This window comes from Heptranchias perlo, chromosome 13 (assembly GCF_035084215.1).
Source record: "Heptranchias perlo isolate sHepPer1 chromosome 13, sHepPer1.hap1, whole genome shotgun sequence".
Lineage (NCBI taxonomy): Eukaryota > Metazoa > Chordata > Chondrichthyes > Hexanchiformes > Hexanchidae > Heptranchias > Heptranchias perlo.
In genome coordinates, this window is record NC_090337.1 from 31,066,224 (window position 1) to 31,084,887 (window position 18,664).

The window sequence follows — 18,664 nt, forward strand, 5'->3', positions numbered from 1 at the left end:
AGTTTCAAAGGCTGTTACATTCGTTATACTTTTTATGTTGCCATTGGCCCAAGGGAATAGTCACCTTTTCCAGGCAAAGTTTCTTCGGGTTATATAAATAAAAACAATTTGACGTCATTATTATGATGTATTTATATTTTGTGAATGTATTCCTCCCCCCGCCCGCCCGCCACACACAGTTTCAAAAGGAAGAGCAAGTAGATGAGACCTGAAACTGATGGGACAATATTAGAAATGCTCCATTTTGTTAGAAGCAGCTTTGTTAAGGTATTTTGCGTCATCACTAGACAAAAACAGACGCTGCACAGCATAACTTCAGCATTTTCACGGATACAGTATCGTCATAGTTGTGTGATATTTTGAATCAAATTAAAAGATGTAAAAGGTCAATCGGAAGAATTGTATAATTAAGTATAAATCTGAAGAAATTTTGAACAATGTAGTAATAGAAATAAAGACAGTATCTACACTCTAAACATCTGCTTATCTCTCTTATGTGACAACCCTTCTGTATTTTCGGCATTTTATATTTTTTAATACAGATTTCCAGCATTGGCGGGTTTTTTAACATGATTTCCCATTCTTCATAGAGTCATAGAGTTATACAGCACGGATAGAGTACTCAGGCCAGTACAGCTTACAATTCTTAAATTGTAAGCTGTACTGGCCTGAACATGTTCAAAATCTGGTGCTTGAACTTGATTTGTGAAGGTTACTGATGAAACGTGAGCACCTTTTAATAAACCGGCATCCAGCAAGACAACTTGTGCGACTCAGTCATTAAAGATACGGATCGAGGAAACAGCCACCGCCTTATTCATCCCGTTTCAATAGTTTAAAGCGGAAATGTCAACTATTTCGGTGAATAAATCATTCATCAGTTTCATTTTTGGAATGGCCTTTTAAAATGCAAATTATGTGTTTTTCATCAATTCGTTTGTAACGGATGTTCAGCAGCAAAGTTAAACCAGGATGTTTATTCATTTTGTGACATTACAGCACGGTAATAATATTTTTCCTTTAAACATACGCGGGATCACAAGTAGGATTCGATTTGTCTAAGCATGACGTGCTACACCAAACCTTACAGTCATTAAAAGGTGGCATTTATATTTAAACATTTATCGTCAGGGTGTACATATTTAAGTAAAACAGAAACATAAACTTTGAATAATGTTCATAGAAGTTTCTATTCAATTCTTAAATTGACCTTTCTCCTGCTCAGTAATTATTTTAATTTAAAATACTGTACTTTCTCTACCAGAGACTCGAACGCTATACTGAGAACCAGTAACTACACTAATCGGAAAGATGTGATGACACCCTTTTCAAATGAAATGATTTCTAGCCTACAAAACAAACCACTAATGATATACGATTACTGTACCGGACACTCTGGAAAGGTTATTTGCAATGGCGATTCTATTGAGGGATAGTTTGTATATTGTTGTACCGGGCAACAATATTTAGACAAAGTACAATTCCTGACGAGTCACGGGTTATCTGATGCATTTCACGAGTACCTACATATTGTCAGTATTTCCTCAAATTTTTGGTACACATTTAAAACAAAATCAGATATAACGTTCATCGCCTCTTACATTCTGTCGTGGAAATCAAATGATTAACATTTGTAAAATGTAACGTATTTCTTATAGCGGATTGTTTGATCTTTTGGCTATTCCTATTGAAAAGGATGGCCCTCCATAAATAAATTCTATATTGCCGCTGTGTAATAGTCACGTGGCAGTGAAGTCCTCACACAGCTTGTGGAACCTTTCGAATATTGTTCAAGTTTACGATGGTTACAGGTGGAATAATGTGTGGGATTGGTACTATACCATTCAACACGTCTTCGGTTATATACGTTTTATGTTTACTCTTGAAACAACAAAAGGCAGGGCGCACTTTAGGAGGCGTCCGTTGGATCGTCCTGACTTGATTGTTTTGCTGTGTGCAGAAAGACAGTTCTGGCTGGGATTTTGTGGGCTGGTAAGTTGTTTTGCCTCAGGTTCTGAAGCTGTTTTGCAAACGCTTCACTGATTTTCTCACACTCAAATCCCATAGAACGCCAGCAAAGCGCGTCCCTCCCTGCCAACAAGCACTTCAGCTCTTTTGAAATCCAGAGTACACAGTTTTTCTATACCTGATTTGCACCTGGTCAGGGCTAATCTCATACATCACATCATCTGCTCCCTTCAAGAACCGTGAGAAAAGTAAAGTTAGAATAAAAAGGTGCACCAAGATGTTTACATATTGCCTGTGTGCAAACCAATTGACTAAACACGTGTGTACCTATATCAAACATCGATAAGGTTCGATGATAAAGTGCTGCGGGATATGTAGGATTGCAAGACAGATGGAAATTACAATTTAAGCAGAATGTCAAGTATACACGCAGAACCGTATCAAAATATTATGTTAGTATAAGGGTGTCAATTGATTTCTGCAAATTGTTAAGAGTTACATCAGACAACCTTTGAGGCTAATAACTGTAATACTAATTTTGGGGGGCAGTTTCATCACCCTGAAAGCTTATAAAATTGAATTTTTAAATTCTATTTTTTTCAATTAAATGTTTCTGTCCACTTGAATTTCATTTTGATGAAAAGGTGCTCGAAATGTTCACATGTAACAGTGGTTAAGCAGTATTTGAGATTCCAGGCACATTTTTACTGATTATTGTCTGGGTGTACAAATATTTTTTTTTCTAAAGCTTGCTGTAGGAAATCAGTGGAGAGCGCCGATCGTGTTGAAAGTACTGTCACACGACTGACACACGACAGAGCAGCGTCTCCGAGAAGAGCAAACTCCTGATCAGCTGTCAGTGCCAACGCAAAAGGACACGAACAGCGAAAGAACATTTAATACTATGATGGTATTTAATTTTCCCGCATGAGGGAAATGAGATTTCTTGGAACAAAAATCAACTACCAACATAACTAGTCTAGGGTAGTAACAAATAGTAATTGGATTTTTTGAGTTTTCTGATGCTAAATTTGTAGGGAAACCTTGAAAACAAACTAGAACATTATTTGAAATACAAACTGAAACCACTTTTAGAAACTGGATTAACTTTCAGAACGTGGTATCATAAAAGCCTGATTAATATTTATGGTTTTATCCGGTACCTTTGCCCGTTAGTATTTATAACTGTTTCGAATGCTCTGTGATGATTCAGTGGGACCTGATTTTTGGAAGTTAACTGCAGTGATACGCACAATCAGTTTAATAGGTGTAGAATCAGCCAAAACATCAGATGTACTATTTACAGTCACAATGGAAACACCTAAAATAGTCATTATTAGTTATATTGTGAAATCAGTACGCACACTTACTATCAGAACCAGTGATACTAATCTCTGGAATGATTAATGCAGGTCAATATCGTGTATAGTCTCAACCAAGGTATGATACCGCTTTAACAGTGTACATTTTATAATTATATCACAGCAATTGGCAAAGGAGTGAGATCGATTTTATTAAACTGCATTACCATTCCATAAGCTAATAAAGGTTAACGATTATCTCATTTTACAATAGTGTTTGATTTGCTCACGTTTTAAAAATTGACTCTCTTTTCAGAAGAGCACATTTTAAATACATGTATTATGCCTCGATCGCATTTGAACAACCAACTATGTGAGTTGTTTGTGATGTGAGTTGATTGATCCCGCCAGAGATTTATTTCTGGTCTTATAACTATTAAATATATCTCCGTAGATAGAGACGACTTTAACTGTAGTGAATTTCTGAATACAGTGATGTGTTGTATCGCCTTCATGTTCGGAACGAGCTGGATGGACAAGGTGGCCTTTTCCCTTTATCTAATGTTCTAATTCCATCCAATGGTATTTACAACATCATTATCACCGGTATTTTCAAATGCCTATAGTGCAGTGGAATGTCAAGGCAGCTGTTGTTAAATTGCTCATATCAGACTCATATAATCATCTCAGTTTACTTACGCTCCTTTCTCATGTTGATATCTTGATTGAAAGTTGTGAGGTTGCTCCAAATAGAGTAAGAACGCAATTACGAGCAATTGTAAGCGCTAAAGTACGTGGGAACACTGAAGATAACGAGATCCGGTAACAGGTCCCCGTCAATTATTGGTCCACTAGTTGTTTCACAAACCAACAGCTACTGAAGTAATCAAAATCTGAATCATTTTTGACGAAGTACTACACATATTAAAAGTGCATTGATTAGAAATGCGGCGCTTTCAATTATTACCTTTCCATAGTTTACAGTAAAATGCCAGCCACCATTCCCCCTAAAATATATATGAATTTTGTTGGGCTTCTATGAAGCATAATTGTAATTCTGTATTTATGGAAACAGGAGCATGGCACTTGGTAATTGACAAAGAGCACACACCTAGTACCGCGAAAGAATCTAAGTTTTCCACTTGTACCAATTCGAATATTGGATTACAATCGTGTGTTATTTTTAGTTACGAATCTAACATGTTTATTTCTACGGTCTGAATTTTGATGCATATTTCCATTATTTTCTCTTTATAGAGTTTTATACTATTTTAGAAAAATTCGTGAAGTAATATTTGATTGTATAACGCAATACTTGTAGACCAGAAAAATAATTAAAAGATTTTCAGTGAGCAAGGGCAGAAAGGAAGAAATTAAGAGAAATGTGTAACAAAGCATGGGCAAGCTAGGCACCGTTTGTGGCCGTCCATGTTCTATTTTTAAAAAATGTTTCTACTGCTAGATTTGACTTTAGTAATTATAATCACATAGTTATTCATAATTTCCTGGTTCAGTTCTATTGAATAAACAACCCCAAATGTTCTCAGTATAGCAACTGAAGTCCTCACGTTAGGCTGCGGTAACAGGATTACAATTACAATTTTGAACGAGCATAGCCTTACCTATTAGATTTAATAAAACACTATACTGTGTAAATAGCGGATTTTTTAGAATATAGTATTAGAATGATATATTTTATGAACAATTTGTAGATATAGATTAAATATAATAACGGGAGGCGTTATTCCCACTTTGTAAGATATGAACAAAGTTCACAAATAGAAGTTTCGATTTCTAAATCCCGTAATTAATTTGAAGCTTCCATTAATTTCATCAATACCTACCACCCTGTGATCATCTCTGATTAGCTACTCCTACTGTACCAGGGTGGCTTGCTTGATATAAACATTGCTTGTATGGACAAATAAGTCAATAGAAAAGTTGTCACTCGTTATCCTTATTCAAGTTTTCTGTGGCTATGGGACTGAAGTTGATCGCTGGAGCAATGCTTGGGGATCCTGATATTTCTACTGATCCAAGCCATTTTCGATTTCAGACAGGGACAATCTCCTGGTGGTTTGTCGATATCCAGAGGAAGATGGATAAAATAATATTTCAGTGTTACGATCGCACAGGTAAACTGTATTTTCAAACCGTATAATTTGTAACAGGCATTCCTTTCAATCTGTGATATGTGATGTAGCAGGATTCCCAACCTGTAGCCCTTGAGGTCTTCAGCCCTCCAACTCCAACAACTCAGGCCTAAGCTTCTATTTCTCATTTGCTCGTTCCTTCAGTTTGAATTTCGCCAGCCGAGAGATTTAGAAAGGGCTGTTTTAGCACTGTTGCCTCATTGGTGGATAAATCATAAATCAGAACACCAAAATCTGCTAGGATCAGCAATTTGAGATATATGCAGATTAAGGGGAATATGGATTTGAATTTATATATGGCTCCTGAGGCTCTGTGATGTGCACCTTTGCAGCCCACAAAGACAAACTGTGGATACTCTTGCAATATAATAGTATGTTTGTATGAGTTGAAAAACAATAGACTAATCAGGAACGTTTATATTGTTGTCTGTTCAGAAGGTCGTGTATTAACCCCCACTCCAGGACTTGAGCACATAATCTAGGCCGTTACTTTGGTTCAATATTAAGGGAGTACTGCACTGTGGGAAGTATCATTTTCAGATGAGGCCTTAAACTAAGCCTCATTTGACTGTTCCAGTGGTTCAAGTGGATGGCAAAGAGTGCATTTACGTTACTTAACCATAGCATTGGTGCAAAGTGATGTGAGACTCCCTGTGTCACTTGGTTTCACACTGAGTCAGTTTGGGCCTTCAAACCTGAATCACAGTTCACAAGTTTAGCATGGCATGCAAAGCCAAAATTGCTTTACACCAAATCCTAAATCAGAACACCAAAATCTGTTAGTATTAGCAACTTAAGACATATACAGATTGATGGGCATATTGATTTGTAGTTAAATATGGCCCCTGAGGCTCGATGATGGGCACCTATGCAACCCTAAACTAAACTAAACGTGTATGCCATTAATGTCTGCGGGGATTCTTCCAATTGTCCATCTTAATTTGGGCAGAAGATCTGCAGAAACCCCAGAGAAATGGTGGACGATCACGAGAACCCCAACTGTCATTGAACCCTGTAGTGTAATGCACCAAAAAGATTCCAGGCACCATTCGAAGAAGAGCAGGGGGTTCTCCTAGAGCCTTGCCCATGTGCATTCACCACCAAAAACAGATCAACTTGTTATTCATCCCATAGCTAGTTGCAAAATCATACTGGACTCAAAGTGGATGCTATGTTTGCCATATTTCAAAGGCAATTCTGGGTGTTTCTGAGAAATGATAAAGTGCTATTTAAATGCAAGTCTTTTTCTATATCAAGCATTTGGGAATTAATTTGTTTAAATTTGTGACCCTTTGCATTATTTATAACATATTACTGAAAAAGGTTAAAGACAGACAAAAGAAAATGTAATCTAATGTAATGCATTACATTGAGAAAATTGATTCTTACTTTTTTCGTTTTCACTACAGCACATTGCATTGTCAGTTTACCTTTCCAAACAGACAAACTAAACCCTAGAGCTGGCTTTTTCTCAATTACAGTGACTGCTACTTGTGCCCAATGTAACATACATAAAATGGGCGGAGAGAAAATGAAGGCTGCTGATTTACATTAGTCCTTAATCACAAGACGATGAATTGTTGCAATAAATGTAAATGATTAAAACGAATTCGGCCTAAAGGGAATCTATCAGCAGATATTAGCTTTTCGAAGCTCGCATTCTAACCAGCAAGATGAGCCTTATCAGCGGAGTCCTGACGTTACACCTTTCAAGAATTGGCTGGTTACTTGGAAAAGAGCAATCTGTCTCTACCTTTCCCGTGGGAGTTTGCACAGTCAGGATAACCCCGAGACCTTGCTGGTGTGCTGCCAGCAACATTAAAGAACTTCCCCCACGATTACAGGGACATTATGCTGTTTTTGATTGTCCTGAGATTAGATTTTTGGAAAGAAAAAAAAACCTGCGGTTCACATGATCCTTGTATTGCACCGTGAGGCCGCTTTTATTCGGCAATTGTGAACCTGCCAATTTCATTTTGAGCGTACTTTCATCACCACAATCGTTTTAGTTAAAACGTTCAAATGACAGTTGTAACTTAAGACTGTAAATAGGTACAGCATTCAACAAATGAAATGCCGAAAACTGAACTCAAACCGACTGGTCGGTGATTTAGATGATTTTAAGTGAATTAAAAGGAAATAGACAACGTGATACAATTTTATAATGCTTAAAATATTTGACACTAGTTTCTATAAAATTTTAATTAAAATATGTAAAATATGGTAGGTTGTTACATAAGGTTAAATCTCACGGGATCCAAGGTGAGGTAGCCAATTGGATACAAAATTGGATTGACGACAGAAGACAGAGGGTGGTTGTAGAGGGTTGTTTTTCAAACTGGAGGCCTGTGACCAGCCGTATGCCTCAGGGATCGGTGCTGGGTCCGCTGTTATTTGTTATTTATATTAATGATTTGGATGAGAATTTAGGAGGCATGGTTAGTAAGTTTGCAGATGACACCAAGATTGGTGGCATTGTGGACAGTGAAGAAAGTTATCTAGGATTGCAACGGGATCTTGATAAACTGGGCCAGTGGGCCAATGAATGGCAGATGGAGTTTAATTTAGATAAATGTGAGGTGATGCATTTTGGTAGATCGAATCGGGCCAGGACCTACTCTGTTAATGGTAGGGCGTTGGGGAGAGTTATAGAACAAAGAGATCTAGGAGTACAGGTTCATAGCTCCTTGAAAGTGGAGTCACAGGTGGATAGGGTGGTGAAGAAGGCATTCAGCATGCTTGGTTTCATTGGTCAGAACATTGAATACAGGAGTTGGGATGTCTTGTTGAAGTTGTACAAGACATTAGTAAGGCCACACTTGGAATACTGTGTACAGTTCTGGTCACCCTATTATAGAAAGGATATTATTAAACTAGAAAGAGTGCAGAAAAGATTTACTGGGATGCTACCGGGACTTGATGGTTTGACTTATAGGGAGAGGTTGGATAGACTGAGACTTTTTTCCCTGGAGAGTAGGAGGTTTAGGGGTGATCTTATAGAAGTCTATAAAATAATGAGGGGCATAGATAAGGTAGATAGTCAAAATCTTTTCCCAAAGGTAAGGGAGTCTATAACGAGGGGACATAGATTTAAGGTGAGAGGGGAGAGATACAAAAGGGTCCAGAGGGGCAATTTTTTCACTCAAAGGGTGGTGAGTGTCTGGAACGAGCTGCCAGAGGCAGTAGTAGAGGCGGGTACAATTTTGTCTTTTAAAAAGCATTTGGACAGTTACATGGGTAAGATGGGTATAGAGGGATATGGGCCAAGTGCAGGCAATTGGGACTAGCTTAGTGGTATAAACTGGGCGACATGGACATGTTGGGCCGAAGGGCCTGTTTCCATGTTGTAAACTTCTATGATTCTATGATTTCAGATGCCGCTAAACCTGCTCTTGTGTGCTCCCTTGCGTGTTCATCCGACCAGCGATTTTGAATTGGTACATTGGTGTGCCACGTTTGAAGCAGTAAGAAAGTTCAGGTTATTCCCACTGACACCATCTGAATGACATGACCCACACCAGGAGGCACTACTGAGCATGCGTTTTGATATCCTTGATGCTCAGTGATGATGTCATCATATATGGTCATATAATAGGATTTGCTGCAGTCTGTTTTCTTATGGTGTGGTTACAAGATTGGTATCAGTGTAATACTGGTACTTGGCTATTCTTGGCCACCTCCTCTTTCTCATTTAAATATTCCCCCTCGCTGACATTATCCACAAAATGGAGTCAGCTTGTATGCCCATGACATGGAACTCTATCTTTCCACCATCTTTCTTGACCTCATAACGAACTCCTTGCCTGCCCACAAAAAGTCACAAATGAATCACAACTTCCTTCATCTGTGCAGTGGAAAGACCAAAGCCATTGTTTTTGGCTCCCATCATCAATTTTGCTCCCTTGCTGCTGATCCAAGCCGCCTCCCTTGCATTCACTCAAAATGAACCAAGCCATGCAAAACCTGGGCTTCCCATTCAACCCATAGGTGAGCTTCAAACCCTATATTCTATCCAGCACTATGATGAATTATTTCTGTTTCCATAGCATTGCCTGCCTTGGTTCCTAACTCCGCCTCTGCTGCTGAAACCCTCATCCATGCTTTTGTCACCTGTAAACTCAACTCCTCTCCTCCTGGGCAGCCTCCCACCCTCCACCCTCTATAGTCTCCAATTTGTCCAAAACTCAGCTGCCCATATCCTGTCCCACAATGAGTTGCATTCACCCATCACCCCTGTTTCTGCTAATGTATATTGGCTTCCTGTCCCCCAACACATTACATTTTAAATCTTTGTCTTCAATTCCTCCCTGATCTCACTTCATCCTATCTCTGCAGCCTTCCTTAGTCTTAGATCCTCCTGCACCATTTGGTTCTCTGACTCTGGCCTTTTGTGGATCCCGCTCCCTTCACCACATCATTGGTGACACAGCCTTCAGATGCCTCATTCCCATTCTCTGGAACTCCCTCCTTAAAGCCCTCCATGTCTCTGTTTCCCTCTCCAGAGAGAAGTTTAGTACTAGCTTATTGTTTAAAGTTTTAGGCACTAAACTGGATGATGTTAACAGAATACAAAAATCACTTCGGTTTAATGCAATACCTAAAGCTTTAGATAATGAAAATACTAAACTAAAAAGAATTTACATCAGAGGAATTGCAATATATTTTACATTAAATACAGGCATAGTGTTCAATTTCTATTTATGAACAATCATAATTATTTTTACTTTCTGCTAAAGGCTCTATATAATATAGACATTTGGGGACAGCATCAGTAGTGTTTGCAGTGTTCATAGTTTTGTTGCCTAGTTGAAACCACCCATTTTTAGAGGAATTTTCTAATGGTAAAAAATATTTGATTGTGTTTTTGCTTCTTTCTTTTTTGTTAGTTTTTTCATCCAGTACAGAACCTCACCTTTCTGATAATAGCTTACTTTGTATTATGATTCTAGTGTTATTGTGTAAACATGGGTCAGGAGAGGCCTCACTTTACCTTTGATCTCACCTGTATGATTTATCTCCAGGCAACAAAGATGCTTTGTTGGTGACATGACACCACAGAACTGCCATCTGTGCTGTGTACATAGATCTCTGATTTAAAAGGCCTACAGATTGCATTAGTGCAACTGTTAATCTCATATTATTTCAGTCGTACTCAGACTCAGCCAAATAAGAATTATTCTGAGTATTCCTATAAATGGACTAGAAACGTAACGTATATTTTTATAGGTCACTGAGTACATACAGTAGCTTGTAGAGTTCTCAAATTAACTTGATCTTTATGCTATTTGTAATCCACAATATCTGATTCTATTTAGATTTGTTTTATTGATAAAATCCTTAAAACAAAGAAACTTTATTTATTAACAGTAGAGCTACTAGTTACACTCTACACATACACTGTAGATCAATCTCAAATCATCCATTACAAGGTTCTGTACATGGTTCACAAAATTCATTGATAAAAACTTTTATTTTTTTTCAGTTTATACTTTATATCTATTTTTCTGATAAAATTATCAGAAGATATACCACATGTTTTATTGCATATTGTGTGCATGGAGGTAGGTCTTCATACATAATGAAACCAAATGAAGGTGATACACTACAACAATTTCAATTTCCATTTCAACTCATCTTGCCCTCTCTTCTCTGATTTCACTGCCTCTGTACTACCTTAACCTCTCCCTCCCTATAAACACTCATTTTCATGTTTATGGCTGCCCCTTAAAATTTGATATCGCCTGTAGCCTCTCTACTCTCAATGACTTGATCATAGACAAGGCCATCTCCGACCGCTTCCTTGTCTCCCTCAACGACAACATCACCCTACCCCCTTCCAACCCAACTTCCTTTTGTGTCTGCCTCTTGAAAAACTCTCCCCCAAGTCACTTACAATTGTACTTTTCAAGCTGCCAATTGCCAAGCCTTTGGCCCTCCATATGCCATGATACTTCTACTGCTGTTGATCTGTTCAGCTACTCCCTCTCCTCCACCTTTGAAGCCCATGTGCCCAGTAAAATATTTCCTCTCTCCCATCCTGCAACCCTCAAGTCCAATGCTTGCACACTTGAACGTATTTGACATACAACTGGTTTAGCTATTTATCAACAGATCTGTCTGGACCATAACAAGTGCTTTCAGGCCACACTCTCCTCTGCCAAAACTGCCCCAGGATTATTCTGGAGAGTAAAGGTAACCCCCGGCTTCTTTTCTCCACTGCTAACCATCTCCTTCAAGCCCTCTCCCCTTTCCTTCCATCCTCACCTCCAACAAGCGTGAGGAGCTCATGAACTTCTTTGTCAGTAAGATTGAGACAATCTATTCAGCTGCCTCTGCTGCATCCTCCCTTCCCTTACCCACCAAGCCAAACCTCCTCCAGGCTCCCCCTTGCCCCAGCCCTAAACCTGCATCTTTCTTTAGTTTCTCTCCTATCTCCATCTTATGAACTCTCCGAGCTCACCTTGTCCATGAGACCCACTTCCTTCTTTCTTAACCCCTTTCCCACTAAACCGCTGACCACCCAATTTCCCTTCTTGGTCCCCTTGCTAGATGACATGTAAATGCTTCCCCTTCCTCAGGTACTGTCTCCCTCCCTTTCAAAACCTCTATCATTACCCCCTTTCGCAAAGAACCCACCTTCGACCCCTCGGTTATTGCAAATCACCACCCCATCTCCAACATCCCTTTCATCTTCAAAGTCCTCGAACATGTTGTTGCCTCTGAAATCCGTGCCCATCATTTCTGCAATTCCCTGTTTGACTTTCTCCAATCAGGTTTCCATCCCTGACACAGCACTGAAAATGCCCTAATCAAAGTCACAAATAATATCCTCTGTGACCGTGACCATGGTGTATTATCCCTCCTCGATCTCCTCAGTCTTTGACACGATTGACCACACTATCCTCCTCCAATGCCTCTTCTCTGTTGTTTAGCACAGAGATTGCCCTCACTTTGTTCCACTCTCCCCTACCCAATCATAGCCAGAGCATCTCCAGCAATGGCTTCTCTTCTCATCCCCTACACCATTACCTCTGGAGTCCCCCAAGTATATATCCTTAGCTCCCTCCTCCTCATCTACATGCTTCCCCTTAGCAAAATTATCTGAAGGCATGGGTTAGCTTCCTCATGTACGCTGACGAAACCCAGCTCTACCTCTCCACCACCTCTCTCAACCCCTCCACTGCCTTGGTGTTGGCAGACAGCTTGTCTGAGATTCAGTGTTGGATAGAATCATAGAATCATAGAAGGATGAGCCATAAATTTCTCCAGTTAAACATTGGGAAGATCAAAGCCATCATATTTGGCTCCTGTCACAAATGCTGTACCCTTGCCACCGATTCCATCCCCTTCCACGGCCACTGTGTCTGGTTGAACCTGACTGTTTGCATCTTTGGCGTCCTATTTGACCATGAGCTGAACTTACAACTCCATATCCTCATGCTCCCACAGGCCACCTACTTCCACCTCCATAACATTACCCTCTTCTATCCCTACCCATGCCCAACTGTTGCTGAAACTCTCATCCATGCCTTTGTTAGCTCTAGACTCAACTATTCCAATGCCCTCCAGGCCGGTTTCCCATCCATAACCTTCCAAGAACATCAGCTTATCCAAGACTCTGCTGCCATATCTTAGTCCACACTAAGTCCTGCTTGCCCATCACCCCTGTCCTTGTTGACCTACATTGGCACCTCGTCCTTCAAGTTTCCAGTTAAAAAATGTCATCATTGTGTTTAAATCACTTTGTGGCCTCACCATCATAAGCAAATACTAAGAAGCTTTCTGACCTTTTGGTAGCAATGAATTTAAACACTTTTCTCATTGCCTTGGTTCACACAGCAAATAGTCAGTGCTGAAGTTGACCACTTTGTATAAATGATTATAAAAGCTATTTTCTCAGCTACTGTCAAAGAAAGGCATAGCAAGAAAAATAAAAAATTGTTGAAAGCTACTCAGTAAAACCTCATCGTAGTAATTACAAATCACCACTAGAAGTTCAGTTTGGTTGAACATGTGAATCAAGTCTCTTACACTCATCAACCTAACAGATAACATAGCCATTCACAAACAGGGAGAAAATATCTATGTTCCTGAAAAATGGAATAAATGACTGGAATTAACAACCCACTTACAAAATGATGGGAATGCACAAAATTGAACGGTTCCTGAGAAAAGGTTTTGTTAATGGTAACAAAAAACATCAGCCAAACATAACACATTTGCAATAATGATCCTTCAATACTTCCTAGCAGGTAATGAGCCACTTAACGAGCGTAGGTTTCAACATTTTTGTTCATCCTGTTCTAGATTGTGCAATTGTAGTAAAAAATGGCTAAACAACAGTAAGGAAAATTCCAATATTCCACAAGATACTACTTAGGCAGATAATGGAAGCCCTAATTTCTTCCCGAAGAATGCAGAGAAGTGCAGCTCAGATGAAGATGTTAAGTTTTTGGATTGGATAGCAGTTTCTACTTGCCACATCATTTTGGTGTATTACATAAGTTGTTGAATTTTACTATTTTATTTTGCTGCAAAATAAAAGTGCAAAACCTCCCTTGCATTTTGCGAACTGCAACTTTAGGTCACAATAGCATAAATGCAAATGGAAAAAAAAATCAAAAATCTTAAAGCTTGATGCTTATAATTTTTTTTTATTTGTCATCCAACTTATTAAATGGCATTCTTTGTTCATTAACTTGCACCATTTGTGTATAAAATGCCGTAATGTGCAGATCAATTTTAAAGTATTGACCAATGTTCAAATTGTCAAGAATTTTCTGACTATAAGAATTTATGTGAAAGGGAATGTTGTTTGGATGGATACCAGGGGGAAGAAATTGGTATGCATTGTGCTCGTTTTCCGGGTAAAAAACAGGCATACCAATTTAGCAGTGGGATGACCCAAGCCCAACCTCCGGATGCGTTGGTCCCTGCTAAATTCGAGGAGCCAATTTTTATGCGTCCTGGACACACACCAAAAACAGGCATTAAGCTCCTTGAATATATAAATTAGGGGTCTAACACCTGTTAAAGGATTCCTTTGACAAATTGGTCAACTCTTGTGCAGGGCAGGCGTTAGGCCTACCCTGCGTAGGATTCTTCAGCAGCTCCCGGGGCTGCCAATCGAAGGTAAATTGTTGAATTTAAAAAAACCTTCCTGTGGATCCAAAAGGAGCAGGAGTGCTCCCCCGATTTCACAGGGGTTGCGATTGCACCCTCCCTCCGCCCACCGCTGTTGTCTGCTCCAACCCCCCTCTCTTACCTGTGGGTCGCTGCCGGCGAAAATGGGCCCAGACTAATTTTTACCCCATGAAATTTAAATCGTGTGTATGTAAAGTTTCCACATTCATAGAATCATAGAGTCATTGGGCATCATTTTAGCACCCGCTATTGGGTGCGTTCCTGGCGGGGGGGCTCCGAAAATCGGAGAATCCCGGAGCGGGTTCGGAGCCCGGCTCCAACCCGCCCACTTCCGGGTTCCCCACTGACGCGCCGGCGTGCGCGTGCAGCCCCCGCTGGTGGGAATCCCGCAGGCAATTAAAGCCAGCGGGGTTCCACTTGAAAGTATTTATTTTGCTTGTTCAGGTCATTAACTGACCTGATTAAGGGATTATGTGAGGAGGGGTGGGATTTTATAGAAAACTGGGACTATTTCCCATACTGGGGGAAATACTCTCAGTTCAAATGGACCTGTTGCAGCTGTCAGCCTGTGGCAGCTGCAAAGGTCTATTTGACAGGTGGTTGGGGGAGACCCTCACTCATTGCAGGAGGCCACTCTGTCACTTGGGACAAAGTTTGGCCTCCACCACCCTCCTCCTGACAATCAAAGTCACCAACTTGCACACTTACCCCGGGGTCCAGAGACATGTACCTACATTGCGGACCCCCTCAGATGTACATCTTCCGGATGGGGGCCGCCGTAGCTACAGTCATGACCTCCTCGGAGGGCGAAAGGCATCACCAGCCTCACCAGCCTCGCCATCCACGCCTTCCACCTCTGACACGTGGAGCTCCACAACAGAGTGCTGTGACACATCCACCTGCACAGCAGGAGGGAGGGCTACCGCAGAGAGAGATGCATCGCAGAGGGCACTACCCTCGCCACAGGGTCCACAGACCGAGGCTCAGCTTCCTGGACCTCTCTGAGCAGCAGTGTACACGGAGGCTCAGAGTCACTCGACATGTAGACGTGGACATCTGCAGCCTCCTTCATGCCAAGCTGCTCCCGGCTGGCCCAAGCACCATCTTCTTACCTGTCGCTGTCAAAGTCACACTGCCCTCAACAACTTCTCCTCTGCATCCTTCCAGGGTGCCACAGGAGACATCGCCGACGTCTGTCAGCCGTCTGCACAAAAGAGCCCTGCAAATACACCTACACCCACTCTGCAGTGACTCAATGGGTGGCATCAGTTGTGGGTCTTCATAGTGATCCTCAGGAAAGGGCATTATTGCATGAACCAGACAAGATTCGCAAAGACATGGCAGTAGTGGTGCCAATATAATATGTAATGTGAGTTGGTCAGAAATTCAATATAAGTAACAGCCATGACAAACCCTCAAACACCCTTGTGCATCCCCTTCATGCTCATGACATGTTTGCCTTACGCTGCCTACTGCACATATGTGATGCATGCCCTGTGGCTGCAGCACAGGTAGTGGCAGGTTGAGTTCGGCTGACCGTGAAAGAGATGCACGAGAGGGTGAGTATGAGATTGAGCCATCAGATTGTATGAGGATTGGGTTGAGTGGTAGTGGTGGGATGAGTACTGGCGAGGTGAGTAAGTGCAGGTAAGATGAGGATGAGGTTTGAGTGGGTATGAGGAGTGATGTGACAGAGTAGTGTTGGCAGTGCAGAAGGAGGTGTGGGGTGGGGGCAGTGATGTGGCAGATGGAGTGTAGAGGAATGAGTAAGTGTACTCACTTTGGCTGACCTACTGATGTCATTGGAGCGCCTCCTGCACTGTATGCAGGTGCGTGATATGTTGGTGGTGCAGGTGACCTCCTCTACCACCTCGAGCCAGGCCTTCCTGGTGGCAGAGGCAGGCCACTTCCTCCCGCCCGCCGGGGGGAAGATCTCTGTCCTCCCCCTCCTCCTCACCCCATGTATTGGTACCTGGAGTGAGGCATCATTAAACTGGGAGCAGCCTTCCCCCTGGGCTGCTCCATGCTGTAATTTTTTCTATTTGTTGCAGCATCTGTCAGTGGAGGACCGCCCTTTTAAATAGAGCTCCTCCAGCTGACAGATCTTACTACGCATGCACAGCCCGCCCGACGCGCAGATCAGCAGTGGGGAACCCGGAAGACAAGGTGAGTGGATCCAATTGGGCTGCGATCGCGCGGGTGGCTGACTCATTTCCCCAGGCGTGTTACCCACGCGCCCAATAGCCCCCCCACCGCGAACCCGCAGCTCTGGTAACATTGAGCCCATAGAATCATAGAATGGTTAGAGCATGGAGGGAGGCCATTCAGCCCGTCGAGTCCGTGCCAGCTCTCTGCAAGAGCAATCCAGCTAGTCCCACACCCCCGCTCTTTCCTCGTAGCTCTGCAAATTTTTCCCTTCAAGTACTTATCCAATTCCCTTTTGAAAGCCACGATTGAACCTGCCTCCACCACCGCTTCAGGCAGTGCATTCCAGATCCTAACCACTCACTGTGTAAAAAAGTTTTTCCTCATGTCATCTTTGGTTCTTTTGCTAATCACATTAAATCTATGTCCTTTGGTTCTTGACCCTTCCGCCAATGGGAACAGTTTCTCTCCATCTACGCTGTCTAGAACCGTCATGATTTTGAATACCTCTATCAAATCTCCTTTCAACTGTCTCTGCTCTAAGGAGAACAACCCCAGCTTCTCCAGTCTATCCACGTAACTGAAGTCCCTCATCCCTGGAACCATTCTAGTAAACTTCTTCTGCACCCTCTCTAAGGCCTTCGAAGGCAAGTAACATTTGCGCCAGACAAGTGCCAGGCAATGACTATCTCCAACAAGAGAGTGTCTAACCACCTCCCCTTGACATTCAACGGCTTTACCATCGCCGAATCCCCCACCATCAACATCCTGAGGGTCACCATTGACCAGAAATTTAACTGGACCAGCATATAAATACTATGGCTACAAGAGCAGGCCAGAGGCTGAGTATCCTGCGGCAAGTGACTCACCTCCTGACTCCCCAAAGCCTTTCCACCATCTACAAGGCACAAGTCAGGAGTGTGATGGAATACTCTTCACTTGCCTGGATGAGTGCAGCTCCAACAACACTCAAGAAGCTCAACACCATGCAGGACAAAGCAGCTCACTTGATTGGCACCCCATCCACCACCCTAAACATTCACTCCCTTCATCACCATCCACAGGATGCACTGCAGCAACTTGCTAAGGCTTCTTCGACAGCACCTCCCATACCCTCGACCTCTACCACCTAGAAGGACAAGGGCAGCAGGCACATGGGAACAACACCACCAGCACGTTCCCCTCCAAGTCACACACCATCCCGACTTGGAAATATATTTCCTTTCCTTCATCGTCTCTGGGTCAAAATCCTAGAAATCCCTTCCTAACAGCACTGTGGGAGAACCTTCACCACACGGACTGCAGTGGTTCAAGAAGGCGGCTCACCACCACTAAAGGGCAATTAGGGATGGGCAATAAATGCTGGCCTTGCCAGCGATGTCCACATCCCATGAACACATAAAAAAAAACATCCTTCTGAAAGTGCGGTGCCCAGAACTGGACACAATAGTCCAGTTGTGGCTGAACCAGTGTTTTATAAAGGTTCATCATAACCTCCTTGCTTTTGTACTTTACGTCTCTACATATAAAACCCAGGATCCCATATGCTTTTTTAATCGCTTTCTCAACCTGCCCTGCCACCTTCAAAGATTTATGCACAAATACCCCCAGAGCTCTCTGTTCCTGCATCCCTTTTAGAATTGTACACTTTAGTTTATATTACCTCTCCTCGTTCTTCCTACCTAAATGTATCACTTCGCACTTCTCTGCGTTAAATTTCATCTGCCACGTGTCCGCCCATTCCATCAGCCTATGTCCTCTTGAAGTCTATCACTATCCTCCTCACTGTTTACTACACTTCCAAGTTTTGTGTCATCTGCAAAGTTTGAAATTGTGCCTGTACACCCAAGTCCAAGTCATTAATATATATCAAGAAAAGCAGTGGTCCCAGTAACGACCCCTGGAGAACACCACCGTATACCTCCCTCCAGTCCGATAAACAAATATTCACCA